Consider the following 24,234-nt stretch of genomic DNA (forward strand, 5'->3'; position numbering starts at 1 on the left):
AGTCGTCATGAAGGGAAAAATTAGCTGTATAGGCCAAAACCCCAATTTGTCCCAGACTGTAAACATGTTTTATTCTGCTGTAAAGTTGGGCATTTTAACATGAGGCTCAATGAGATTCTGCTCCTTCTGGAGCCGCTCTAGTGGCCAGTCGAGGGATTACAGTTTAAGTCACTTCCATATTGGCTTCAAGAGAAACAGGAGGAGGTTGCCGCTTGTTTTTTTTTCAGAGTGTGCCAAATCTGTCCGTTCTAACAGTCCAAGACTGCGTTTCTAACTCTTCTCCACCCTTTTGTGGACTTTGTGGTTGTTTCCTGTTCTGCCCGAAGTAACCGTTGTGCTTGAGGCGGAGGCAGCGTGTTCATAGTGTGTGTCGCTGTTCAGAGCTCACACACCTGAACATCAACAACCGTCACATACTCTCTCACACACACACATACACGCATGCACGCACGCACGCACGCACACGCACACACACACACACACTGCCCCTAAACCTACCCATCACAGGAAACATTCTGCATTTTTACTTTCTAATAAAAACTCCTCCTGTGTGATTTATAAGCCTTTTGAAAAGTGGGGACATGGGTAATGTCCTCATATTTCACCCTCTCCTGTAATACCTGTGTCATACCCATGGCATTATACACATTTGAGTCCTCATATGTCACAAAAACATGCCCACACACACACACACACACACACAGGAGCGTCCTCAGCTCAGACACCTGGGGACCAAGAGTAATGCAGGCATACAGCCATCACCAACACATCTGCCAACTGATCCTCAAAGACGGAGAGTTCTTCAGCGAGAGCAAAGATAAGACCCCCCCATTCCCTCTGACATAACTGGCAGATGTCAACACACAAAGCATTAAGGTTTTAAAAGGTTGTAAAATCCTGCATTTCGTGACCTCAGAGAGAGAAAGCGGGCCCTATTTAACCGACCTTAGTGGATGGTCTGAAGCTCAAGGCGCTAAGGGCGTGTCCAGATCCCCTTTTGTTAGTTTAACAACGGAAAAAAGGTCTAAAAGGGTCGTCCCTCGTCTCTTAATGAGTCATGAGTGTGTTTTGGGCGTAACGAGCTATAAACCAATCAGAGCCTCATCTCCCTTTCCCTTTGAAAGCCATGAGTGGATTCACTATTGACATGAGGAGAGACTGAACGCTTCTCCTGTGTGTGTGTGTGTGTGTGTGTGTGTGTGTGTTGGTATGTGTGTGTATGTATGTACGCGTGTGTGCTGCTGTGCCTCCCTGTGTGTGCGTTGTACCCCCCCCCTCCCATATACACTCTAAAAAATACTGGGTTAAAAACAACCTAAGTTGGGTTGAAAATGGACTAACCCAGCAATTGTGTTGTTTTAACTCAGCGGTCGGGTTAAATGTTGCTTAAGACAACCCAGTTGCTGGGTTAAAACAACTCAACTGCAGGGTTAAAACAACCCAATCTCTGGGTTAAAACAACCCAATTGCGGGGTGAAAACAACTCAACTGCAGGGTTAAAACAACCCAATTGTTTTAACAGTCCATTTTCTACCCAATATGGGTTGTTTTTTAGTCCAGCATTTTTTAGAGTGTAGGCTCAAATTTCTAACACTCTTTAAATAACACAGAAATACTGCGCTATGGACTTAGAGCAGGTGTGTGTTGGTCAGTGGTTCTTAGTTCCTCACAATAGCAGCGCTTGCCTGAGGGTGTATGATATGGCCCAGAGAGAGAGTTTGATTGATGCTGGAAACTTGGTTAGGCAACAACATTAAGCTACACAAAAGACTGCACAAGAGCCTGCCCTCTAAAAAAATGCTGGGTTGTTTTAACCCAATGTTGGGTCAAATGTCGACTACCCCAGCAATTGCGTTGTTTTAACCTGGCGATTGGGTTGTTTTAACCCTGTGGTTGGGTTAAATATTTGCTTAAGACAAACCAATCGCTGGGTTAGTCCATATTTGACCCAACATTGGGTTGTTTTTACCCAGAATTTTTTAGAGTGTGGTCTGATTGGAAACACGTACCTGTGCCAACGTTTTTGCAAACCACAAAATACGTTCCAATATACGTTCACATTCAGTTTAATCTCCTGCCGTATCGGAGAGAAATGTAGCCGCTCGTTGATCTGCCGTGTGTGTGTCTTTAATGCAGAGACTCTCCTCGTGTGTTTGCAGTTTAAATATAATGACGCATTTAATAGTTAATGGCCAAACGTGTCATTACAAAAGTTCACAACGCTGCTGCAGGTGAAATAAAATGTGGACAACACTGAATAAATATATTTTTGTCAGGTTAAATACTGATAGCTGGTCACTCAAACCCCTTTATCTAAACTTCTCTACTTAACCGCCGGACTCGCACATCCGCCATGTTTGTTGTTTTTTAACACTTTTTATCCGCGTTTGTAGTTCTAATCGAATCCTCATCCAACTCGCAATGGGTTGTGGGTAATATCAGCCGTTAGAGTGTGTGTCGATCCGCACTTAGAATTCGCAACGGAAATAGTAAACCATCCGGGTATCTTTGGAATACTCTTTTCAACATACTACGATTTCAATTTGGGACACACTAATTCTATTTTCAAATACTATTTAGGATGGATAGTGTGCGAATTGGGACGCAGGGCAAGACCTTAAATACACAAAACAATGAGCAGATAGACTGCAGGTGTGTACAATGAAGGTAACCATAACAACTGATATGACAACAAGGAGAGACAGAAACCAAACAGGAAGAGAACAGAAACAATGAAACCAGAAGGCACTTCAACATAAAAGTCCATACTAAACAAAAGACCCAGAGCTGGGATCGTGACAGATATGTCAAATTGGTACACTGTAAAAAAAATATTGTTGGGTTTTGTTGGTTTAACATAAAAAAGTAAGTAACCTGGTTGCCTAAAAATGTTGAGTTTATTGAAATTAAAAATGTGAGTTGATACAATTAAGGAAATTTGTTTAATAAATAGAAACTCAAAATATTATTGTGTCTGAACCACATAAAAATGTGATAAATCATGAAAATAGCACAATTTGGCTCCGTCATCACAAATAAAACACACACAATTACCCAATATGCTTACAAAATCTTTTAATAATATTTTAATAAAGGCTGTCAAATCTTAAATCTCTTCATTGTATTAACTCAAAATTTTAATTTCAATGAACTCAAAACTTTAAGGCAACCAGGTAACTTATTTTCTAATTTTTTTTTACAGTGTACGTATTTTGTGCACTCAAAAAAATAAACTTACGATGCTGTTCACTTTATTTAAGCAGTTCATCTTGATTTAACACCATTACATCAGGTTTTTGGTTCAAATATAATTGATTCTTGTTAAACTGACTTAAAACCGTCACTCTTTGAAATAACATGTTTCAATCGAGTAACCCAATCAAACAGGACTTTCACTTCCCATCATGCTTTGCAAATGGGCTGAATTTGGAGAGTAAATGTTTAAATAAAGTGCTATTATACACTCTAAAAAATCTGTTTTAACCCAATGGTTGAGTTGTTCTTACCCAGCAATTGGGTTGTCTTAAGCAACATTTAACCCAACCACTGGGTTAAAACAACTCAACCATTGGGTTAAAACAACTCAATTGTTGGGTCGGTGCATTTTCAACCCAACTTGGGTTGTTTTTAACCCAGCATTTTTTAGAGTGTATACATTTCTACATTTCCATGTTTAATGTTTTGTTATGTTGGTATATAAAAGTGTGTGTTATGTAGGGCTGTTTCGAATGCCATTTTTTGAGCTTCGAAGCTTAGGTGGCAATCAATATCGAATATTCGAAGCTTCGGTGGGTGGGGCTAAATATATAATAATAGTGTCGGTTTGCATTTGTATCATCTTTCACGACTTCACGTTTCACTCTTCGGCATCGTAAATGTGTTGCGGCAGACCCAGTGGAGTGCAGTGTTGCATTTGGTGCAATATGATCAGGTGGCACACATTCTTTAAATATTAATAAACATTTAATAATCTTTTAAATAGAACAGTTTCCGGTACGCATTACACGGGCAGGTTTATGCTCCGAAAACGGACAGTGCACAAGTGATACAAAACACAAATTCTGTTGAGAGCAAGAACTTTAATAAGGAATTAATAACGAACCTTTCTTTAAAACAAATGAATCCCAAAACAGAAATTAAATTAGTAACACACAGTGATTTCAATGAACTGTAATAAATAAAGAACACGGTAGCATGCTTATAAACAGTTGAATAAGAATAAATGAATTGTTTTTAAAATGACACAAAATGTAATATCTATTACAATTAGTTTTATTCTATATAAGGGATTTATTTTGTCTTATTCTGACTTTTTGTTAATTTAAATCTTTAAAATGCGCGATGCTTTTATTGAAAACATGTTGCGGTGTTATTTTTTATTTATTATTATTATTTCAAGCATGAGTGAGAATGAGTCCGCGACGGAAGTCACGTGTTGAAAAAAAAAAGAAGAATATTCGAATCTCAAAACTGAAAATCGAATGCCACCTCACCGAACGAATATTCGAATATTCTAGTACATCCCTAGTGTTATGTTCGTGTTTTTGGACGTTACCATTGTGGTGAAGCGTAGAGTGTGTGCTCGGGCTGAGATGTAACAAAACCATCTAGCCAATACAATCTTGTAATGTAAAAGGTTTTGTAAATGTGGTTTGCAAAACCGTTACTACAGGTACGTTTTGTCAATGGTTTTATTAGTGTTTGGACAAATAAGACATGCTTGTCCTTCAACCCTACAAGAACGATCATTATGGAGCGATTACAGTTTTCCCATCAAGGCTGATAAAAACTTATAATAGCTCCGCTTTCCCTAAACTCCTGTATTACTTTAATAGTGGGGGAAAAGAGACAAAATGATCTATGACAGGAATCTGTTTGCTCTCCGCACTTCCACAAACAAGCTCCCCAATCAAAACACCTGCAGCTTCACCCAACACCAATTAGCTCATCAAGCTTTTAATTACTCTGTTAATTGCATACAGGCAGCGTGAGGGGCGGCTGGGGAATTAGACACAGAAGCCCTCCAGAGGACCCGCCTTGACAATCCTAACAAACAAAGAGGACGCGTGCCAAGCAAAACACACAGGCCCTGTACACACACACACACACACACACACGCACTGCAGATCTCCTGCTCACATGACTGGAAGAAAAACAAGTGTGGCTATAACGCCAGCTACCATGCTCACCATCTGTTACTGCGCTAGAAGTGATGTCACATCCTGTCACATGGAGGACTATTACCTGGGAGAAGGATGTAAATGAGTGGAAAAAGTGTGTGTGTGTGTGTGTGTGTGTGTGTGTGTGTGTGTGTGTGTGTGTGTGTGTGTGTGTGTGTGTGTGTGTGTGTGTGTGTCTGCTGGTCGGCCTTTTACCATACACTGTACAATACTATTTAAAAAATAAGTTACCTGGTTGCTTAAATTTTGAGTTCTTTGAAATTTAAAAAATTGAGTTAATACAAGATAATAAAGATTTTGTAAGCTTATTGGGTAAGTGTGTGTGTTTTATTTTTGATGACGCAGCCAAATTGTGCTATTTTCATGATTTATCACATGTTTTATTGTGGTTCAGATACAATAATATTTTGAGTTTCTATTTGTTAAGCCAATTTCCTTCATTGTATCAACTCAAATTTTCAATTTCAATAAACTCAAAATTTTAAGGACACCAGGTTACTTACTTTTTTAAGTTAAACTTTTTTACATTGCAGTTAAACATAAGTTAAACATTTTTTTACAGTGCAGTTGTCCTATAAAGTAGTTTTACAGTAAAATCGAATGCGACTTTGTACATCCATCAAAATGTGTATATTTGTGAAATACTGTATGCCATTACTGACTCGTATCATGAAGCATATCTTTAACTTGATATCTTGTAAAGTAAACACAGTATGAAGTGTATAAAAATATATCTATTTCTTGGTCTTGGTTTAAGTCGACTGTACACTGTAAAAAAAATTTTTTTAAATGGTTGCCTTAAAATTTTGTGTTTATTGAAATTAAAAATTTAGTAAACACAATGAACATTTTTGAGAATCAAAAAACTTTATTCAAATATTATTAAACAATTTAAGCATAAGCGTATTGGGTAATTTTGATGACGCAGCCAAATTTGCTATTTTCATGATTTATCACATTTTTTATGTGGTTCAGATACAATAATATTTTGAGTTTCTATTTATTTAACTAATTTCCTTCATTGTATCAACGCAAATTTTCAATTTCAATAAACTAAAATTTTTAAAGACACCAGATTACTTACTTTTTTAAGTTAAACCAACAAAAAAAATGTTCACAGTGTACAGTCCCTGACAAAAGTCTTGTCGCTTATCTATTTTCTAGAAATACCTGATATTAACCTGACTTTTAATTAATTAATTGGTGTTAGAAATAGCTCATATGAAAAGCTAAAACCCTCCCAAATGATGTTTAATGCACTGAAATAAATAATTTTCACAGAAGAAATATTTATCATTTAATCAAGACAGAAAGGTCAAATTTTGGCAAGACAATAGTTTTGTCGCCTATACAGAAATTGAACAAATTTACTGCAAATACAAAAATATGTCAGCAAATTAAGTTGTGGTGCTGTGAGATCCAAATGTAATATCTTGTATGAGTTCCATGAGCTTGAAGGACTGGATCCATGCGGTTTGGCAAGGATTCATACAATTTATTGATGAAGTCATCAGGAATAGCTAAGAAAGCAGTCTTGCATGCCTCCCAGAGTTCATCAATATTCTTTGGTTTCGTCTTCCATGCGTCCTCTTTCATTCTACCCCACATATGCTCAATGATGTTCATGTCTGGTGACTGGGCTGGCCAATCCTGGAGCATCTTGATCTTCTTCGCCTTGAGGAACTTTGATGTGGAGATGGAAGTATGCGATGGAGCACCGTCCTGCTGCAGAATTTGGCCTCTTTTATGGTTGGGAATATAAGAGGTAGCTAAGATTTCTTGGTATTTTAGACTATTGATGTTGCCTTCCACCCTGCAGATCTCGCACACCCCCATACTGGATGTAACCCCAGACCATGATTTTTCCGCCACCAAACACTGTTTTCTGGGTGAATCTCGGATCCATTCGGGCACCAGTAGGTCTCCTGCAATATTTGCGGCGACTGTGGTGTAATTCAACAGAAGATTCATCTGAAAAATCCACCTTCTGCCACTTTTTCAGCGTCCATCCTTTTAGCAGGCTGTGGGCCTTGGCAAATGCCACACGGTTTTTCAATTGTCTTTTGTTTAGTGCTGGCTTCTGGGCACTGATTCGACCATGGAGGCCATTTCGAGACAGAATCCGACAAACTGTTCTGGTTGACACAGGGACTTCAGGTGACCAGGTCTCGTGGAGCTCTGCTGCAGTGGAAAATGGGCTGGCCTTGGATTTTCGAGCCAACAAACGGTCCTCTCGAGCAGTTGTCTTGCGGGGTCTGTCTGACCTGGGCTTGTCAAAAATGTCTCCAGTCTCTTCAAATCTTTTTTTTTATCCTCTGTACTTGACGCTGAGACACATTGAAGGTGTCTGCCACATCAGCAGTGGATCTGGTCTTCAGCCTCTTGATAATCAAAACTTTAGTCTCAGGGTGAATCTTAGGCATGTTTGCAGAGGTCTAGTTGCAGTTGATGTGAAGGTCTAGCGTACTGGGGTTCTTTTTATACACACGTGAGACCTAATTGATCCATTATTAGTCACAGGTGAAGCTCATATGACAAGGTGACAACACTTATGTCTTTGCAAAAATTGACTCAATGGGCTTTACCAAGCTGTGAATATTAGAATACTTTTTGAAAGTTTAGTTTTTCACTGAAACATTATCACAAAAGCTGGATTAAAATGAGCCATTTCTTGTAAAAAAAAATCTTGATTAGAAATATATTTCAGCGGCACTTTAGGTCAATTTTTACACAAGCGACAAGACTTTTGTCAGGGACTGTAGTTGTCCTAGTTTAGTAAAATTGAATACGACTGCAAAGTAAAAAAATAAAATAAAATGTTGGTTTAACTTTAAAAAGTAAGTAACCTGGTTGCCTTCAAATTTTGAGTTTATTGAAATAAAAAAATTTGAGTTGATACAATGAAGGAAATTTGTTTAATAAATAGAAACTCAAAATATTATTGTATCTGAACCACATAAAAAATGTGATAAATCATGAAAATAGCACAATTCGGCTGATTCATCACAAATAAAACACACACACTTACCCAATATGCTTACAAAATCTTTTAATAATATTGAAATTAAGGTTGTATATCCTCAAAAATGTTCATTGTATTATCTCACATTTTTTTATTTCAATGAACTCAAAATTTTAAGGTAATCAGGCAACTTATTTTGAAATATTTTTTTACAGTGTTGTACATCCATCAAACTGTGTATAGTGTGAAACACTGTACGTCGTTATGTTGCATAACTTCAACTTGATATCTAGTAAAGTAACACAGTATGAAGTGTATCTATTTCGTGGTCTTGGCTTTTTTCATCCCAATTCCCTGACTAGGATAACTAGCTGTTTTTTCCCTTCATCTCTCCCTCGTTTATTCTCTGAGAAAACAGCAGAAGTGTTTGGCTGAGGAGGCGTATCCAGGAAATAGTGGCAGGCCTGACTTCCTGTGTGACAGGTGCACGATACAGGCCTGACAGCTGCTCTCTCTCTCTCTCTCTCTCTCTCTCTCTCTCTCTCTCTCTCTCTCTCTCTCTCTCTCTCTCTCTCTCTCTCTCTCTCTCTCTCTCTCTCTCTATCTATCTCTCTCTCTCACAGGCTATGGCCAGCTGTAGCCTAGTACCGCTCTTGTTTGCTTTGGCTCTTGCGTCATTACAGCTTGCTGATTTATGGAGCACAAAAGGCTGAAACCTGCCCAACTCACACACATGCTAAATAATCACACACATATACATGCATAACCAAAGTGATCTTCAGTGTGTATTATTTATTAATGTTCTCCTTCTTCTATGAAATTAGACCCTCAGTGATCCTCAAGGATGACATATGATATTTACTAATAGACATTTGTATATAAAGGTACTTGCATTGAGTGATATAAAGTCACAATTATGACCTTATTTCTCAGTCAGAATTGTAAGATAAAAAGTCGCAAAGTACCAAATCGGTACTGAAATGTTTAAATGTGGGGCTTTGAGCGCGGTTGAGCTGGACTCGTAAACACCTCTGATTGGCTATTGTGTTCACACGCTCATCAGATGTGTCTGTGATTGGCTAAACGATCAGTGCTTCACAAACATGCTGCAAACATCAATGATGCTTTTCACAGAGTGCTTACACAGATACACACGGAGCGAGGATGGCCGATTATAAGTTAGTCCGCGGTAATCAGTCTCCGGTGTCAAATTAGAACACTAACTAACATAAATAAGTTATGAACAAGTTCTCCATATCCACACACCACTAATGTCTCCTCATCTGTCGATCTCCTCTATATAAACGACAGTAACGCTTTAGTTTAGGCTCTAATTCTCACTATTACCTAGTTGCTTATTATCATTCATATTACTGGGATATTGGCTGTTTATTAGTACTCATAAAGCACATATTAATGCATTATTATCATTCATATTACTGGGATATTAGCTGTTTATTAGTACTCATAAAGCACATATTAATGCATTATTATCATTCATATTACTGGGATATTGGCTGTTTATTAGTACTCATAAAGCACATATTAATGCATTATTATCATTCATATTACTGGGATATTAGCTGTTTATTTGTACTCATAAAGCACATATTAATGCATTATTATCATGCATATTACTGGGATATTGGCTGTTTATTTGTACTCATAAAGCACATATTAATGCATTATTATCATGCATATTACTGGGATATTAGCTGTTTATTAGTACTCATAAAGCACATATTAATGCATTATTATCATGCATATTACTAGGATATTAGCTGTTTATTAGTACTCATAAAGCACATATTAATGCATTATTATCATGCATATTACTGGGATATTAGCTGTTTATTTGTACTCATAAAGCACATATTAATGCATTATTATCATGCATATTACTGGGATATTGGCTGTTTATTAGTACTCATAAAGCACATATTAATGCCTTATTATCATGCATATTACTGGGATATTAGCTGTTTATTTGTACTCATAAAGCACATATTAATGCATTACTATCATGCATATTACTGGGATATTAGCTGTTTATTAGTACTCATTAAGCACATATTAATGCATTATTATCATGCATATTACTGGGATATTGGCTGTTATATGCCAAGAATAGTAATAATGAAGATTGATGCACTGCCCTTGTCTTTCTCTGTGTCTTGATGTGTCCACAGTCGATTCGATTCAGCTTTCCCCGCTTTAATCGACACGTTTGATACTATAAAGTCCTTGCAGGAATTTGCATTAATTTCCATATAGGAACATCCTGTTAAAAGCACCTCCCCTCCTCCAGCTGGAACATCAACAAAAATGTTTCTCCCAATTCCATTTGCTTTGAAAAATTATTTTTTCGGTATGGAAATTAAACGTCCGATCCCTGGTTGTGGGACAATAAGTGATCAGAGAAGACCTCTGCGTTAGATTAAGGTCTTCGTTCAGAGACTGGAGCCGCAGTGAAATTCAGCTCAAACCCATTTCGAGAATGACAGGATAGTCCGGCGCTCGGCTTCTGTTTCGGTGAGATAACGGCTGCTTTAATTTGTGCAAATACGCTACATCGTACGTCTCCCAGCCCAGAGCCCCTTCTCAATACTTTAACATCATTGTGTGGAGAATTGTATGTGTGTGTGAGGGCTTAATAAGTGAACTTCATCTGTAGTTAGCACTCAGAAGTGTGTGATAACGAACTGGCTGAGGGCGAGAGAGGAAGTGAGGAGCTTTATCACAGACAGGAGCGGTGATATAAACTTCCACACTGTTTGATTAATAAACCCCTCGACAGCAGGGATTACTCCAGCTGGTGCCCTGTCTCTCAGACATACTTCCGCTGGCAACTTATCCTTTTATCCTCCTCTTTTTTTCCCCCCACCTTCTTATTTACCAAGAGTTTGCTTATCATCCAAACAGAACAAGTCGAATCATAGCGGGAGCCATTTCTCAAAGAGTTTACAATGTCCCCTATTTGACCAGATCATCAAATGAGGATCCAACAGTCTTACAACATCAGCCTGAGCAGAGGAGTGTGTGTCCGTATCGCCTTCTCAAGATGCCAGCTTTAACCTGATTGGCTCTCTTTAAGTGTGATGGAAGACAATGCTTCTTAATTAAATATATGCAAGGCAAAACACTGCAAAAAATGCATTTCTTAATTAGTATTTTTGTCTTGTTTCTAATATCTAAGAATTCTTACCTTAAGAAACATTTACTAGACACATTTTTGTCTTGTTTTGGGGGAAAATAACTCAAAATTAAGAGAGTTTTTGCTTAAAATAAGATAAATAATCTGCCAATGGGGTGAGAAAAATGATATTGTTTTAAGATTATTTTTCTCACCCCATTGGCAGATTATTTATCTTATTTTAAGCAAAAACTCTTTTAATTTTGAGTTATTTCCCCCCAAAACAAGACAATAACTTTTGCTTGTCTAGTAAATACTTCTTGTTTTAAGAATTGTTAGATGTTTGGACTAGAAACAAGACAAAAATACTAAGTAAGAAAAGCATTTTTTGCAGTGAAAGGGTGTGAACCTACACTGGTCTCACGGTTCGATTACGATTATCATGCCATCGATTCGGTTCAATTCGATATACATTGATGATCCACTTTATCAATAAATACAAGCAGTCAGATATATGAACTGATCCTTTAATTTGACCTGCTCAAAGAAAACAAGCTTCTTCAATGTATCAAAGAAACTCAAGTCTAGGCACAAAAATACACAAAAGTAAATACTAAAAGCCACTTCAGGAGGTGGTCTGGGCCGCCAATGTCTCGTGAATTCAGCAGTTTGGCACGAATCAATACCAGTAGCAAACTTTGTTTTAAAAAGTAGGTGGGACAGTCTCACGAAAATGCGTTTAAATAGTAGGCCTACGAGTGTGCAATCTCGTGGAATGTATACGTCAAAATGAGCTTTGGCATGCAAATGGTACGCAGTTTTTCGCGTGCATATGATACGCACTTTATGGCGGGGTGGGGTAGCACTGCTAATACACAACGTTATATCAGATGTAAAATATGTACAATAACAATTGCAGAAAAATTTGTATTAAGATGTCCAGAAATCAATTAAATAGTTCATTTATTGATATAGATCTCGTTTAATCTAAACATAATATAGTGCCAAGATTTTTCACGTGAATAAAGGCAAATAGATTTGCACACTTTGCTTGTAATCCCTGGTCAAGTCTGTTAAACGTGTCAGAAGTTCTCATTTCTAATCTGCCCTCGTATTTTTTCTCTCATCAAAACCGAATATCATCAGTGATTGTACATCAAGAGCAGGGACAGCTTTTGTGCGTTTTGTTTCGTGATTTCATCGGAACAAAAAGAAAGTCTCTGCAACGGCGTTAAGCGTTAGATGTTAGCACTGATAACAGCAGACACGAGCGCCTGATCGGCTCTTATTTAACAAACGAATTAAAAGATGCTCTTCAAATTAACCAGAGATGTTGTGTTCATATTAGTTAGGCTCATCCGTGAAGCAAGATGTTTCAAAAAGTGGTGGGGACATATCCCACCCGTCCCACCCGCAAATTAAGCCTATGATCAATACGCTAAACATTTAAATCTTTATTTGAGGATTGAACCCAAACCCAGAAGAGAAGCCAATGCTGAATAAAGTCGTAGTTTTTGTTATTTTTGGACCCAAATGTATTTTGGATGCTTCAAGAGACTCTAATTAACCCACTGATGTCTCATATGGACTACTGTGATGATGTTTTTATTCCCTTTCTGGACATGGACAGTATAGTGTGCATACACTTGCATACGCTCTCGGACTAAATATAAAATATCTTAAACTGTGTGTGAAGATGAACGGAGGTCTTGCGGGTGTGGAGCGACATTAGGGAGAGGAGTTAATGACACATTTCATTTTTGGGTGAACTAACCCTTTAAAGCCAATAGTCTGCATTTGTATATAAAGCTGAGCTGCTGTGTTCAGATGAGAACACATGGGTAAAGGAGAGACGAGTGGAGCGAGTGTATCTGAGAGTGATGTGGTTTTCTCCGAGAGTGAACTCTATGTGGCGTAAATGTGTTTTTTTGTTACTCCAGATGTTTGGAAGCGGGCCGGCTTTCTCTCTGACATTCTGCTTCTCCCGAGAGAGGCCAACATGTCACAGTAATGTCAAACACATGTGCTCACCACACCGTCGCCTTCTTTCCCAATGTTTGGATGGATAAACAGGGCTGAAGCTATGGCAATTGCCCCCTAGCCCATCCCTGTGGCTTGGTAGGATGACCGGATGGGACAATTTGCCATAACATTAGGATTTATTCAGCCTTCAACCCTGAGACACACTTGATCAGCTTATTCATCAGGTATCCCGCCTTCACGTGCTATCGGAAGTTTCCCACTTCAGAAGTCGTGATTATGAGCTTGTTGTGTTCAGGCGCTTTGTTGTCGGAAATAATGGAGGACGCCAGGTTCATACTTTTGTGCGTCTTGAGAAAACGTTACTTTAACACTATAACCATTTCAGTCATTTCCCGGTCCCAGAAAATCATAGAATCACTGGCAAACATAGCAGCACAACACGAAAGCATATCGTTTATAATCACATTCACAATAAAGGCATAATGTACAAGATAAAGCTGCTTAAAGACTACAATGTAATAGTTGTCAGCCAAGTTATATATATATATATATATATATATATATATATATATATATATATATACACACACTGTAAACCCGAACGTTCAAATTAATTAAATAGATTAAGTAATGTATAAAGTTCTACTAACTTAATTATTCAAGTAGATGTAACATGGTCTACCTTTTGAGTAATTTTAACTAATATTTCTTGATTAAATGGAACTTTTTTGTGAATAAGTAAGTATAACTTAAAAACATAAATTAAATATAACTTAATAGAATTAAGTAATTACATGCTAAGAATGAAATACACAAACTTAAGATTTCATGTTGTATGAACTCAAAATTCACTGATTGGAGGACATTTACAAAAGGCGGTCCTTTTCGCCTCGTCTGTTGCTGATTCAAATCAAGATGGAGACTTTTTCATTGTGAGCAATCTTAAATTCGCTTAAATGTGTAAGTTGCTAAACCTAACAATAATACGTGAACTAACTTATAACTAACCGGATTGACTTTATTTCTGTTTTAATGAAAATAATAGTTTCGTTGGAAGTCACCATGATGGAGATCAGTGTTTGCTTTAGTTGGGCTCTTGACCCTTGACTGTGTAATATTAGGAGTTCTCTGGTTGTTTGTGAGACACATTTGCCGCAATGCATTCTGGGACCCATGGGGAAGTTTTGATTTGTAGTACCCAGCATGGTGAAACAATGACAGCATAAACCAACACAAATTGAGTTTTGTTAACATAAATTGGTGTGTCCTACATTTTTAAAGTTCTGTGAAAACTCAAAACTTTGTTTTAATAACTGAAAATAATTCCGTTACCTTAACAGAAAATGGTAAGTCATATTAACTGCAAATATTTGAGTTGAGCTAAATGAGCACTTTAACTTTTGTTATCAAAAGGTACAAGTAGCAGGTATTCCAACCTTTTAAGTTCTGGAAAATTGTGACTTTTAAGTTAATCAACTTAAAAAATTTGAGGCAATCGATTACCTCAATTTTTTTTAGTTCTGGTAACTTATTCGGGTTTACAGTGTATATATATAACTTCCTTTGACATCAGATAACTGTGATTTGTTGTTGCACCGCTGCATTAATAGGAAGAATATTTCAATAATATGGATGAAGTTCCAAGAGCCCAACCAAAGGGAACACGAATCACAATTATGGTGCGAGGAAGTGAAGGAAATGAGTCGAAAGTCTATTAAAAATTGAAAACTGCCTTAAAAACACTTTGCACGCCCGTCCGCCCGCTTTTTTTTGGTTTGGCATGGAACTCAAACCAGTCAAGTAATGTTTCCTTGGGTTTTCTAAGTAGCAAAGGCATAGCATGCACTAGTTCAGATTACTAAATTGTTTTAAGATCAACAAATTATTGGACATTAAGTAAAGTGTACTAACAAGTCTTAGTTGGATTTATAGAGTGATGTAAAAGTTGCATGAGTTACGATATGACTGTTTAGATCAGTGTTTTGAGCCAGATTTGGGACACTTTTGCCAGCAATCTCTAGTCTCTTCCTGTATCTGTGACACACACATCGATTTTGTGGTGCATACTGTGGAGTTATGGATTTTTTATTTAATGCAGTGTGGATCTGGAAGGCACTCAATACAGGCAACTTTGGAAAGAAAGGGTAAAAAAAACAGATCTTTAACTAAGTCTGAGATTCATTTCCTCACACCAGGACATAAGTGCTCTCTCTCTCTCTCTCTCTCTCTCTCTCTCTCTCTCTCTCTCTCTCTCTCTCTCTCTCTCTCTCTCTCTCTCTCTCTCTCTCTCTCTCTCTCTCTCTCTCTCTCTCTCTGGTAGCTAAATAAACTAAACAGGTTCACACACCTCTGTCCTAAAGCTTGAGGACGTCCCCATGTGAACACACAATGGTCTGGATGGGTGTGTGATCTGAGAACTTTACATATCAGATATAAAAATGTAAGTTGCTGCAATCAGACGCAAATCATTAATGAGTGGCGTCTCAGAGCGTCAGGTGAAACACACACACACACACACACACACACACACACACACACACACACACACACACACACACACACATGTTGGTCTATGTGGTTTACAGGGACTCAATGGTTTTTATTCTGTACAAACCGTATTTTCTATCCCCTTACACTGCCACTGACCCTAAACCTACCCATCACACACACACACACACTGCCCCTAAACCTACCCATCACACACACACACACACTCACACACACACACACACACACACACACACACACACACACACACACACACACACACACACACACACACACACGCACACACAGCCCCTAAACTTCTGCATTTTTACTTAAAAAAACATCATTTAGTATGTTTTTAAGGCCATTTGAATTATGAGGACATTTGATATGTCTACCCATGTAGTTATACAAATTTGTGTCCTCATAAACCACATAAACAAGCTCACACACACACACACACACACACACACACACACACACACACAAACTGAAAAGGTACTAATACGCACTCCTAAAGTACTAATATGTACCATTTAGGGGTGAGTAGGTACAAAGATGTACCTTTTCACTTTTGTACCTTAGGGTACCGCCCCAGTGACAGCACTGTACCTTTTTTTCTGAGAGTGCAGTACTGACCAATCAGGTGCTTACTGATCACAGTACTGACCAATCAGGTGCTTACTGATCACAGTACTGACCAATCAGGTGCTTACTGATCACAGTACTGACCCCTAATTCCCCCCCCGGCCGTCTGTCTGAACTCATCTCCCGCTCACCGCCATCTGCTCCTCTCGTTAATTACGAGACGGCAAACTTCACCTGCACCCGCACTCGAATTACAATAATTACCTCCAGTGCACACCATGTCCTGCTCCCATTGCCACAAGGACACGCGCCCCAAACCCCAAAGCGCCCGTCATATACTGGATAAACCCAAGATATCTGCCCCAGATCAGCGCCGAGCGGTGCACTGACAGCTTGCATTGCACCTTTTTCACAGCGAGTGCAAATCATGAAGTGGAATTTCACAATGCCTACAGCGTGACTAAAAGGTTTTTTAAACTGTGATTAATGTGCATAAACGTATATGCATTTTGGTGAATAATTGTTTGTTTGTTTGTTTAGTCTCACTATTAACTCCGACTTTCGCCTCAATAAACTCCTAATTTACTGCTTATTAATAGTTAGTAAGGTAGTTTTTGTAGCATTTAAGTTTAGGTATTGGGTCGGATTAAGGGATGTAGAATAAGCTCATGCAGAATAAGGCATTAATATGAGCTTTATAAGTGCTAATAAACAGACAATATCCTAGTAATATGCATGATCATAAGCAACTAGTTAATAGTTAATAACTGGACCCTAAAATAAAGTGTTTAATTTGTTTTTAATATTTTCAGCATTTAGCTTTTGTCAACCATAAACATAACCATTATGTTACGACGCACTCTAAAAAAATAGTGGGTTGTTTTAACCCATGGCTGGGTCAAATATGGATTATTTGTTTTCAAAACCAATGGTTGGGTTTGTCCATATTTGACCCAGCCATGGGTTGAAAGTGCCGTTTCTTATGAACTAGGATGGCTAAGTTAGTTCGGGGTAATCAGTCTCCGGTGTCAAATATGAAGACTAACTAACATAAATAAGTTATGAACAAATTCTCCATATCCACACACCACTAATGTCTCCTCATCTGTCGATCTCCTCTATATAAACGACAGTAAAGCTTTAGTTTACGCTCTAATTCTCACTATTACCTAGTTGCTTATAATCATTCATATTACTGGGATATTGGCTGTTTATTAGTACTCATAAAGCACATATTAATGCATTATTATCATGCATATTACTGGGATATTGGCTGTTTATTAGTACTCATAAAGCACATATTAATGCATTATTATCATGCATATTACTGGGATATTGGCTGTTTATTAGTACTCATAAAGCACATATTAATGCATTATTATCATGCATATTACTGGGATATTAGCTGTTTATTAGTACTCATAAAGCACATATTAATGCATTATTATCATGCATATTACTGGGATATTGGCTGTTTATTAGTACTCATAAAGCACATATTAATGCATTATTATCATGCATATTACTGGGATATTGGCTGTTTATTAGTACTCATAAAGCACATATTAATGCATTATTATCATGCATATTACTGGGATATTGGCTGTTTATTAGTACTCATAAAGCACATATTAATGCATTATTATCATGCATATTACTGGGATATTGGCTGTTTATTAGTACTCATAAAGCACATATTAATGCATTATTATCATGCATATTACTAAGATATTGGCTGTTTATTAGTACTCATAAAGCACATATTAATGCATTATTATCATGCATATTACTGGGATATTGGCTGTTTATTAGTACTCATAAAGCACATATTAATGCATTATTATCATGCATATTACTGGGATATTAGCTGTTTATTAGTACTCATAAAGCACATATTAATGCATTATTATCATGCATATTACTAAGATATTGGCTATTTAATAATACTTATAAAGCATATATTAATGTATTATTCTGAATGACCATATTCTACATCCCTTAATCCTAATCTTAACAACAACTTTACTAGCTATCAATAAGCTGTTTTTAGGTGTTTATTAATGCACAAAGTCATAGTAAATAGTTGATTAATAGTCAAAAGTGAGACCAAATCTACTAGAGATGCCATGAAGGCAAACTGAATAATCGCTCCAGAATGGATGTGTTCTCTCCGAACAAAATACCTGCAAGAGCTATAAGGGCTGTTGGTGGTAATGTTTAAGGATAGTCTGTGGCCACAGTGCGGTTTCACCTTTAGACATTGAGCTGTTGGGAGAACTATTACCGACCGTTCATTCATAATTCAGCTGCTCTTTACTGGGGTCAATTGAAGAGTAAAGTGGTGGTTTGCAGTAGCATTCACAGCTGCTGACTGAGCTGGACTTAAGGACTGAATAACAAGTGATGTTGCAACAGAGCATATTGTGGTTTCATCCATCAGTGTGCTGGCAATGAACAATTCATCATAATGCACCAGATCACATCTTCATTTTTCTGCTCGTAATCATTTTTAGATTAACAGGTGCAGAGTTTGCCAGGTCGATGACAGCTATAAATTGCTATTAAAGACACCTGATGTGCTTAAATATGCCGTAGTTTTGTTATCAGATAGATTTATAGTAAACAATCAACGCTTCAGGATATGTGAAACGCACAGATCCGATCAACCTGAATCGATTGGAATCACTTTTCCATTTTCGCTGTAGCCTATTTTCTGCAGGTTCTTTTCATACACTGGATTCAAACAAATAATTGCAGAAAGAAATTTAATTTAGGTTTCATTTTAATTTCAAATGTATTGGTGATTAATAACAGGCACCTAATTTAATTTGAAATAAGTCGTTGTTTGTATTTTGTATTTAAAACCATATGTAGGGTAGTATATAAATAGCTTTACACTGTACCAGAACACGCACGTTGTTGGACATATAATTTCTACATAGACATTTCCAGCTTTACACGCATATTAAATGAGCCCATATTGACATGTATTCAAGAAATAGCCGCTAATAAACGATAAATAAAGCAGAGACATCACTTACTTCTGAAGGTCGAAGTCAAACTGAGGTATTTGCAGCAAAAATAATCCACGCGAAAAATCAAAAACAGAAGGAAACTTGAGCTTATTACGCCTCGATCTTCATTGAAAAAGGTAAAAAACTTTCCAAAAATGAATAAGAATCAAATATAGCTATGCCGTTTTATCAACGAGTGTCTGAGTTCCGAACTCCTTTGGATGTTGAATTGTCCTTATAGTAATAAATAATGAGGTAATTCGATTCCAAGAGAACGAAAATATATCGTACAAAGCTTGAACACAGCGGAGCTTTAGTATTAAAGTAGTGAGACTTTGGTATCACGTTGCTTTCAAATGTCAAATTCTTGAAAACGTGTTAACTAATTTCTCAGTAGAAAAGAAATGCATCGCGAAGAAAAAAAAGAAAAAAGTTCGCTTCGATTTCCCAAATCACAATAAATAAATAAATCGCAAAGTCCTCAGATCTCGCGTTCTTGATGTGTTTTTTTTTTTTGTATCGTATTCCACACTGTAGATGTCCGCGATCAATCCAATAAGATAGAATATGTATTTAATAATGCCACTGATGCTCCATTTTCCACGTAGAAGTGTGTATTTTGTCTTGTAAATCCCGAAAGTCCCCGTCTATAGAAACGATTCAGATAGGGAGTGTGTCGGAGATCTTCCCGTTAATACTCCAACTGTTCGTCACGAACTCCCGCCACACTGAATTCGAAAAAAAGGTCCGTTAAAAACATCGTTCGTGTAACGGCTAACTGATGCTACACATTCCGCGTTGTTTCGCTCTGCACCATCTCGCGTTTTTGGTTTATTTTGGTTGTTGTCAGTGGTTGGAAGCTGGTGTGTTGTTGTCTAATGACCCTTCTGTCTGCGTTTAAAACACCATCTGGAGAGGAGAAGCGTTTTCCTGCGCTCCTAACCTCTCTCTCTCTCTCTCTCTCTCTCTCTCTCTCTCTCTCTCTCTCTCTCTCTCTCTCTCTCTCTCTCTCTCTCTCTCTCTGACAGCTCCTGACAGCCTGCCTCCCTTGTGCTGCATAACCCCCTCTGATATCGACGATTCCTAATATAATTCATATCACATTTTTAATAGACTTGCTATTAACATAATTAGGATGTGCCCACAATTTTCTGCAATTCTTAAGGGATCATAAGCACTGTCCCTGTCTCTGATAAAAATGTCAGATTGATTCTCAAGAGAGCATTATTGATGGTCCTTCCACAACGCAGAGCGGTTTTGGGAGCCATTTTGTTTTTTTCCGCTAGGGGCCGCTGTTTCGCCATATCAGTTCGCGCCAACTCTAGCATTCATCAGGCAATTGACAGCCAGGCAGCTGGTGCCCGAAGCCCGATCGAGGGCATTCAAATCAGATGGGAGATATGATGTTTTTGTAACATAGTTACAAACCTAGCATTTCATTTTTCAGGAGCATCAAACATTTTAAGTGATAAGTCTTACTTTTAGTAAGCCTATAGCTACATAAAAACATGCAAGTGTCCATATTGTTTTATTTGTGAGGTCAAACAACATATAGTGTAACACAAAATTCAAATATTAAAGCAAATAAGTCACATCCATTTATTTGCAAACACTTTTAAAAGGGTTAGTTCACCTAACAATTAAAATTGTGTCATTAATTCCTCACCCGTCAGACCTCCGTTCATCTTCACACACAGATGAAGATATTAGTGTTGAAATCCGATGGCTCAGAAAGGCCTTCATTGACACCAATGTCATTTCCTCTCTCAAGACCCATAAAGGCACTAAAGACGTCGTTACAAAGCCCATCTCACTACAGCGGCTCTACAATCATTTATGAAGAGGCCAGAATAGGTTTTGCGTGCTAAAAAATCTAAATAACGACTTAAAAAAAAAAGTATGATGTTTTGTTTGAATCAGACAAAAAACTACACCTGTTTGAAGTCGATTGAGTCCACAAAGTTAATTTAGAGAAAAATCGAGGTTTTGAAACAAAATCACCGGCAACGACACCTTAAAATCATCTGGAAATAACACCATATTTCAAGTGAAGTCAACACCAAATATCTTTAGGAAAACATATATATTCAGCTTTTTTTCCATGATAGCTCAATTATTTGATTAACATTAATGAAACAGACAGTCTATATACTGTATTAAGACCTTCTGTAATGCACGGATCTAATATAATGTTACACATCAGATGTTTTCCCCCAACAGTCAACCAAACTTTAGACCTTATTTAGAAAAGCTGTAAATCTGTGTGTGTGTGTGTGTGTGTGTGTGTGTGTATCGGGATTGCGTGCTGTCTGAAGCATCTGTGCGCACGCGTCGGATCTGTTTGGCTGCGTCCGAAATTGCATACTATGTAGGTACTACATTTGAATTTGAACGAACTTCGCGACCATTAAAAAAGTACGTTCTAGTATGAATGAGTGAATATTCGATTTCAGACGAAGCTTTAGACACACCTTCTCTGCTGGCCTAATCACTAGAATCACTTACATTTTAATATATTTTTTCCATGATGGTGAGTTAAATTATTCCCAATGTTCTTAATTTCATAGCTTTCCTCTTGATTAGTGTTTGTTTATGTTAGAGCTTTTATCCAATCATATTTCAGGCATCATGTGTTGCCAGGGTCAAAGAAATCTGCCTTGAGGCCTTCAGAAGCAATACCGTGGACGCCTCTAGATTATAACGAATGACAATGAAACTGTGCGCTTTAACCAATCAGATAATCACACAGCCAATCAGATTTCGAGTTAGCGACACCGGGGCCATCTAGCAGGCGTACCATAACGTCGGCATTTTCACGTCCTTTGATTGGACGGTCAGAGCGTACTATAACTGAGAGCCTAGTCTGAATAACTAGCAAATCGCACAAGATAAACCTTCTGTAGATTTTTTCAAACCACAATGACTGACAGAGGAGAAGATATTGATTTAGTCGCAGACATACTTACAAAACCATTTTTTGTTAAATTCCCGCATGCCTCTCCAGCTAAACACAGTCACTGACTCTCATATTGAATGACATGAGGATGTTTTGTGTACAACTATTCAGTAGCCTATTTTAGTGAGTAGGCTATAATGCATTTTATTTACATTTTTGTATAGCCTACAGTCAACCCTGGCTCATCCGGCCCCTCTTGATGAATGTGATTGATTTTTTTTCTTGAAAATTTATGATTTATTATTATTATTTTTGTAATTAATATATTATTTTCAACATTGTTATACTGTAAAATCGCAAGATTTGTGGGTTTAATACATTTTTTAAATGAAAAACACTTTGTATTATCTTTGAAAGTCATCTGAAATTTAACATTTGATACTTTTGATTGTTGAAAACAGGGTTTTTCAAGGACCATTTATGCGGTTGCGTTTTCTTTCCTGTAGTATTTGCACACCAAAAATGTGCCTTCGTTTCAAATCGTAATTTCCGAGTTTCCGTTGTCGGATAACTCAAAAGCTATTGTGGCTGCAGTGAAAAGAGACTCGTTGAATTGTGTTAATTGGGTTTCCTGCTATAATAATGAAATTCATTCACGCCTCATGAGAGATGCAACGCCCTGTTATACTAATACCACTAAAGGTGTGAAATGCACGGCTCGCCACTGGTTAGTTGGCACGAGTACACTTCAAAAAAATCTTTAAAAAATAAGTTACCTGGTTGCCTTAAAATATTGAGTTCATTGAATTTTTTTTTTTAGTAAATACAAGGAATATTTTTGACAATAGAAAACCTTTATTCAAATATTATTAGAAGATTTGGTAAGCATATTGGGTAATTTTAAATTGTAATTGTAATTGTAAAAAGTTACCTGGTTTCCTTAAAATTTTGAGTTCATTGAAATTAAAAATTTGAGATAATACAATGAACGTTTTTTGAGATTCGACAACCTTTATTTAAATATTATTAAAAAATTTTTTAAGCATATTGGGTAATTGTGTGTGTTTTATTTGTGATGACGCAGCCAAATTGTGCTATTTTCATGATTTATCAAATTTTTTATTGTGGTTCAGATACAATAATATTTTGAGTTTCAAGTCATTAAACCAATTTCCTTCATTGTATTAACTAAAATTTTTAATTTCAATAAACTCAAAATTTTACTTTTTTAAGTTACGTTTTTAACTTGGACTAAGGAAAGGTACCTCCTCCCAGAAAACGTACAAATCAAGATACTTTAGCTAATAGCTATTTGGAGCATTATAATCACTAGACAAGGGCTAATTTTTATGAAAACCTCAAAATATTTTATTTTTTTGCTTGTAGCTCGAAATTAACCCACTTGTTTTGCCAGCATGGTTCACATATAGTGAAGGTGTCCATATATCATGTGTCCGAGACTGCTTATAAAGTGCTTATAAAACTGTAATTGTCATTAATTTATTATTTATTTTGAGGCCTTGACAAATAACGCTCTATAGACTTCAGCTGAATAGCAGAGCAGTTATTTGAGTGATTCAAAGAGCCGATTATGAATATGGAGAAGAGATTGCATTTCCACAGACATTTGAATATGAATATGAGTTTTTCTTTTTGTGGTTTGGGCAGAATATTCAATGCAGATCGTATTCTGAGGTATTGGCGGAAAAGCTCTAGTAAATACAGCTGCTGCTGCTAAAAAATAACCCCCACCTCTCCCACCCCCCTCCATTTTATTCAGTTTATTCCCCATTTTTGACTGTTTAACCATCACCGCACCTGCGAGCCATTCACTGGCGCTGGGACTCAGTTTTAGTGGGAGGATCTGACGGAGTCACCACAGGTGAGCCGATGAGAAAAGCACATCTGCCTTTCTTCCTCCACCCTTTAGAAGTGAAGGGATGGAAAGACATGCAAACAAACACAGTTAATGCTGTTGGAGAAACTACACA

General features: G+C 37.2%; 1 protein-coding gene across 3 annotated transcripts in view; it reads right to left on the reverse strand.

Annotated features, from left to right (window-relative positions):
- cbfa2t3 (CBFA2/RUNX1 partner transcriptional co-repressor 3) overlaps positions 1-20,274 on the reverse strand; it is a 79,375-nt gene extending 59,101 nt beyond the window's left edge. For all 3 annotated transcript variants that reach the window (XM_067452073.1, XM_067452066.1, XM_067452059.1), the window contains exon 1: positions 19,375-20,274. The gene's annotated coding sequence lies outside the window, so the exon portion shown is untranslated. The remainder of the gene's footprint in view (positions 1-19,374) is intronic.
- Positions 20,275-24,234: the final 3,960 nt, after the last annotated feature.

This window comes from Pseudorasbora parva, chromosome 1, assembly GCF_024679245.1.
Source record: "Pseudorasbora parva isolate DD20220531a chromosome 1, ASM2467924v1, whole genome shotgun sequence".
Lineage (NCBI taxonomy): Eukaryota > Metazoa > Chordata > Actinopteri > Cypriniformes > Gobionidae > Pseudorasbora > Pseudorasbora parva.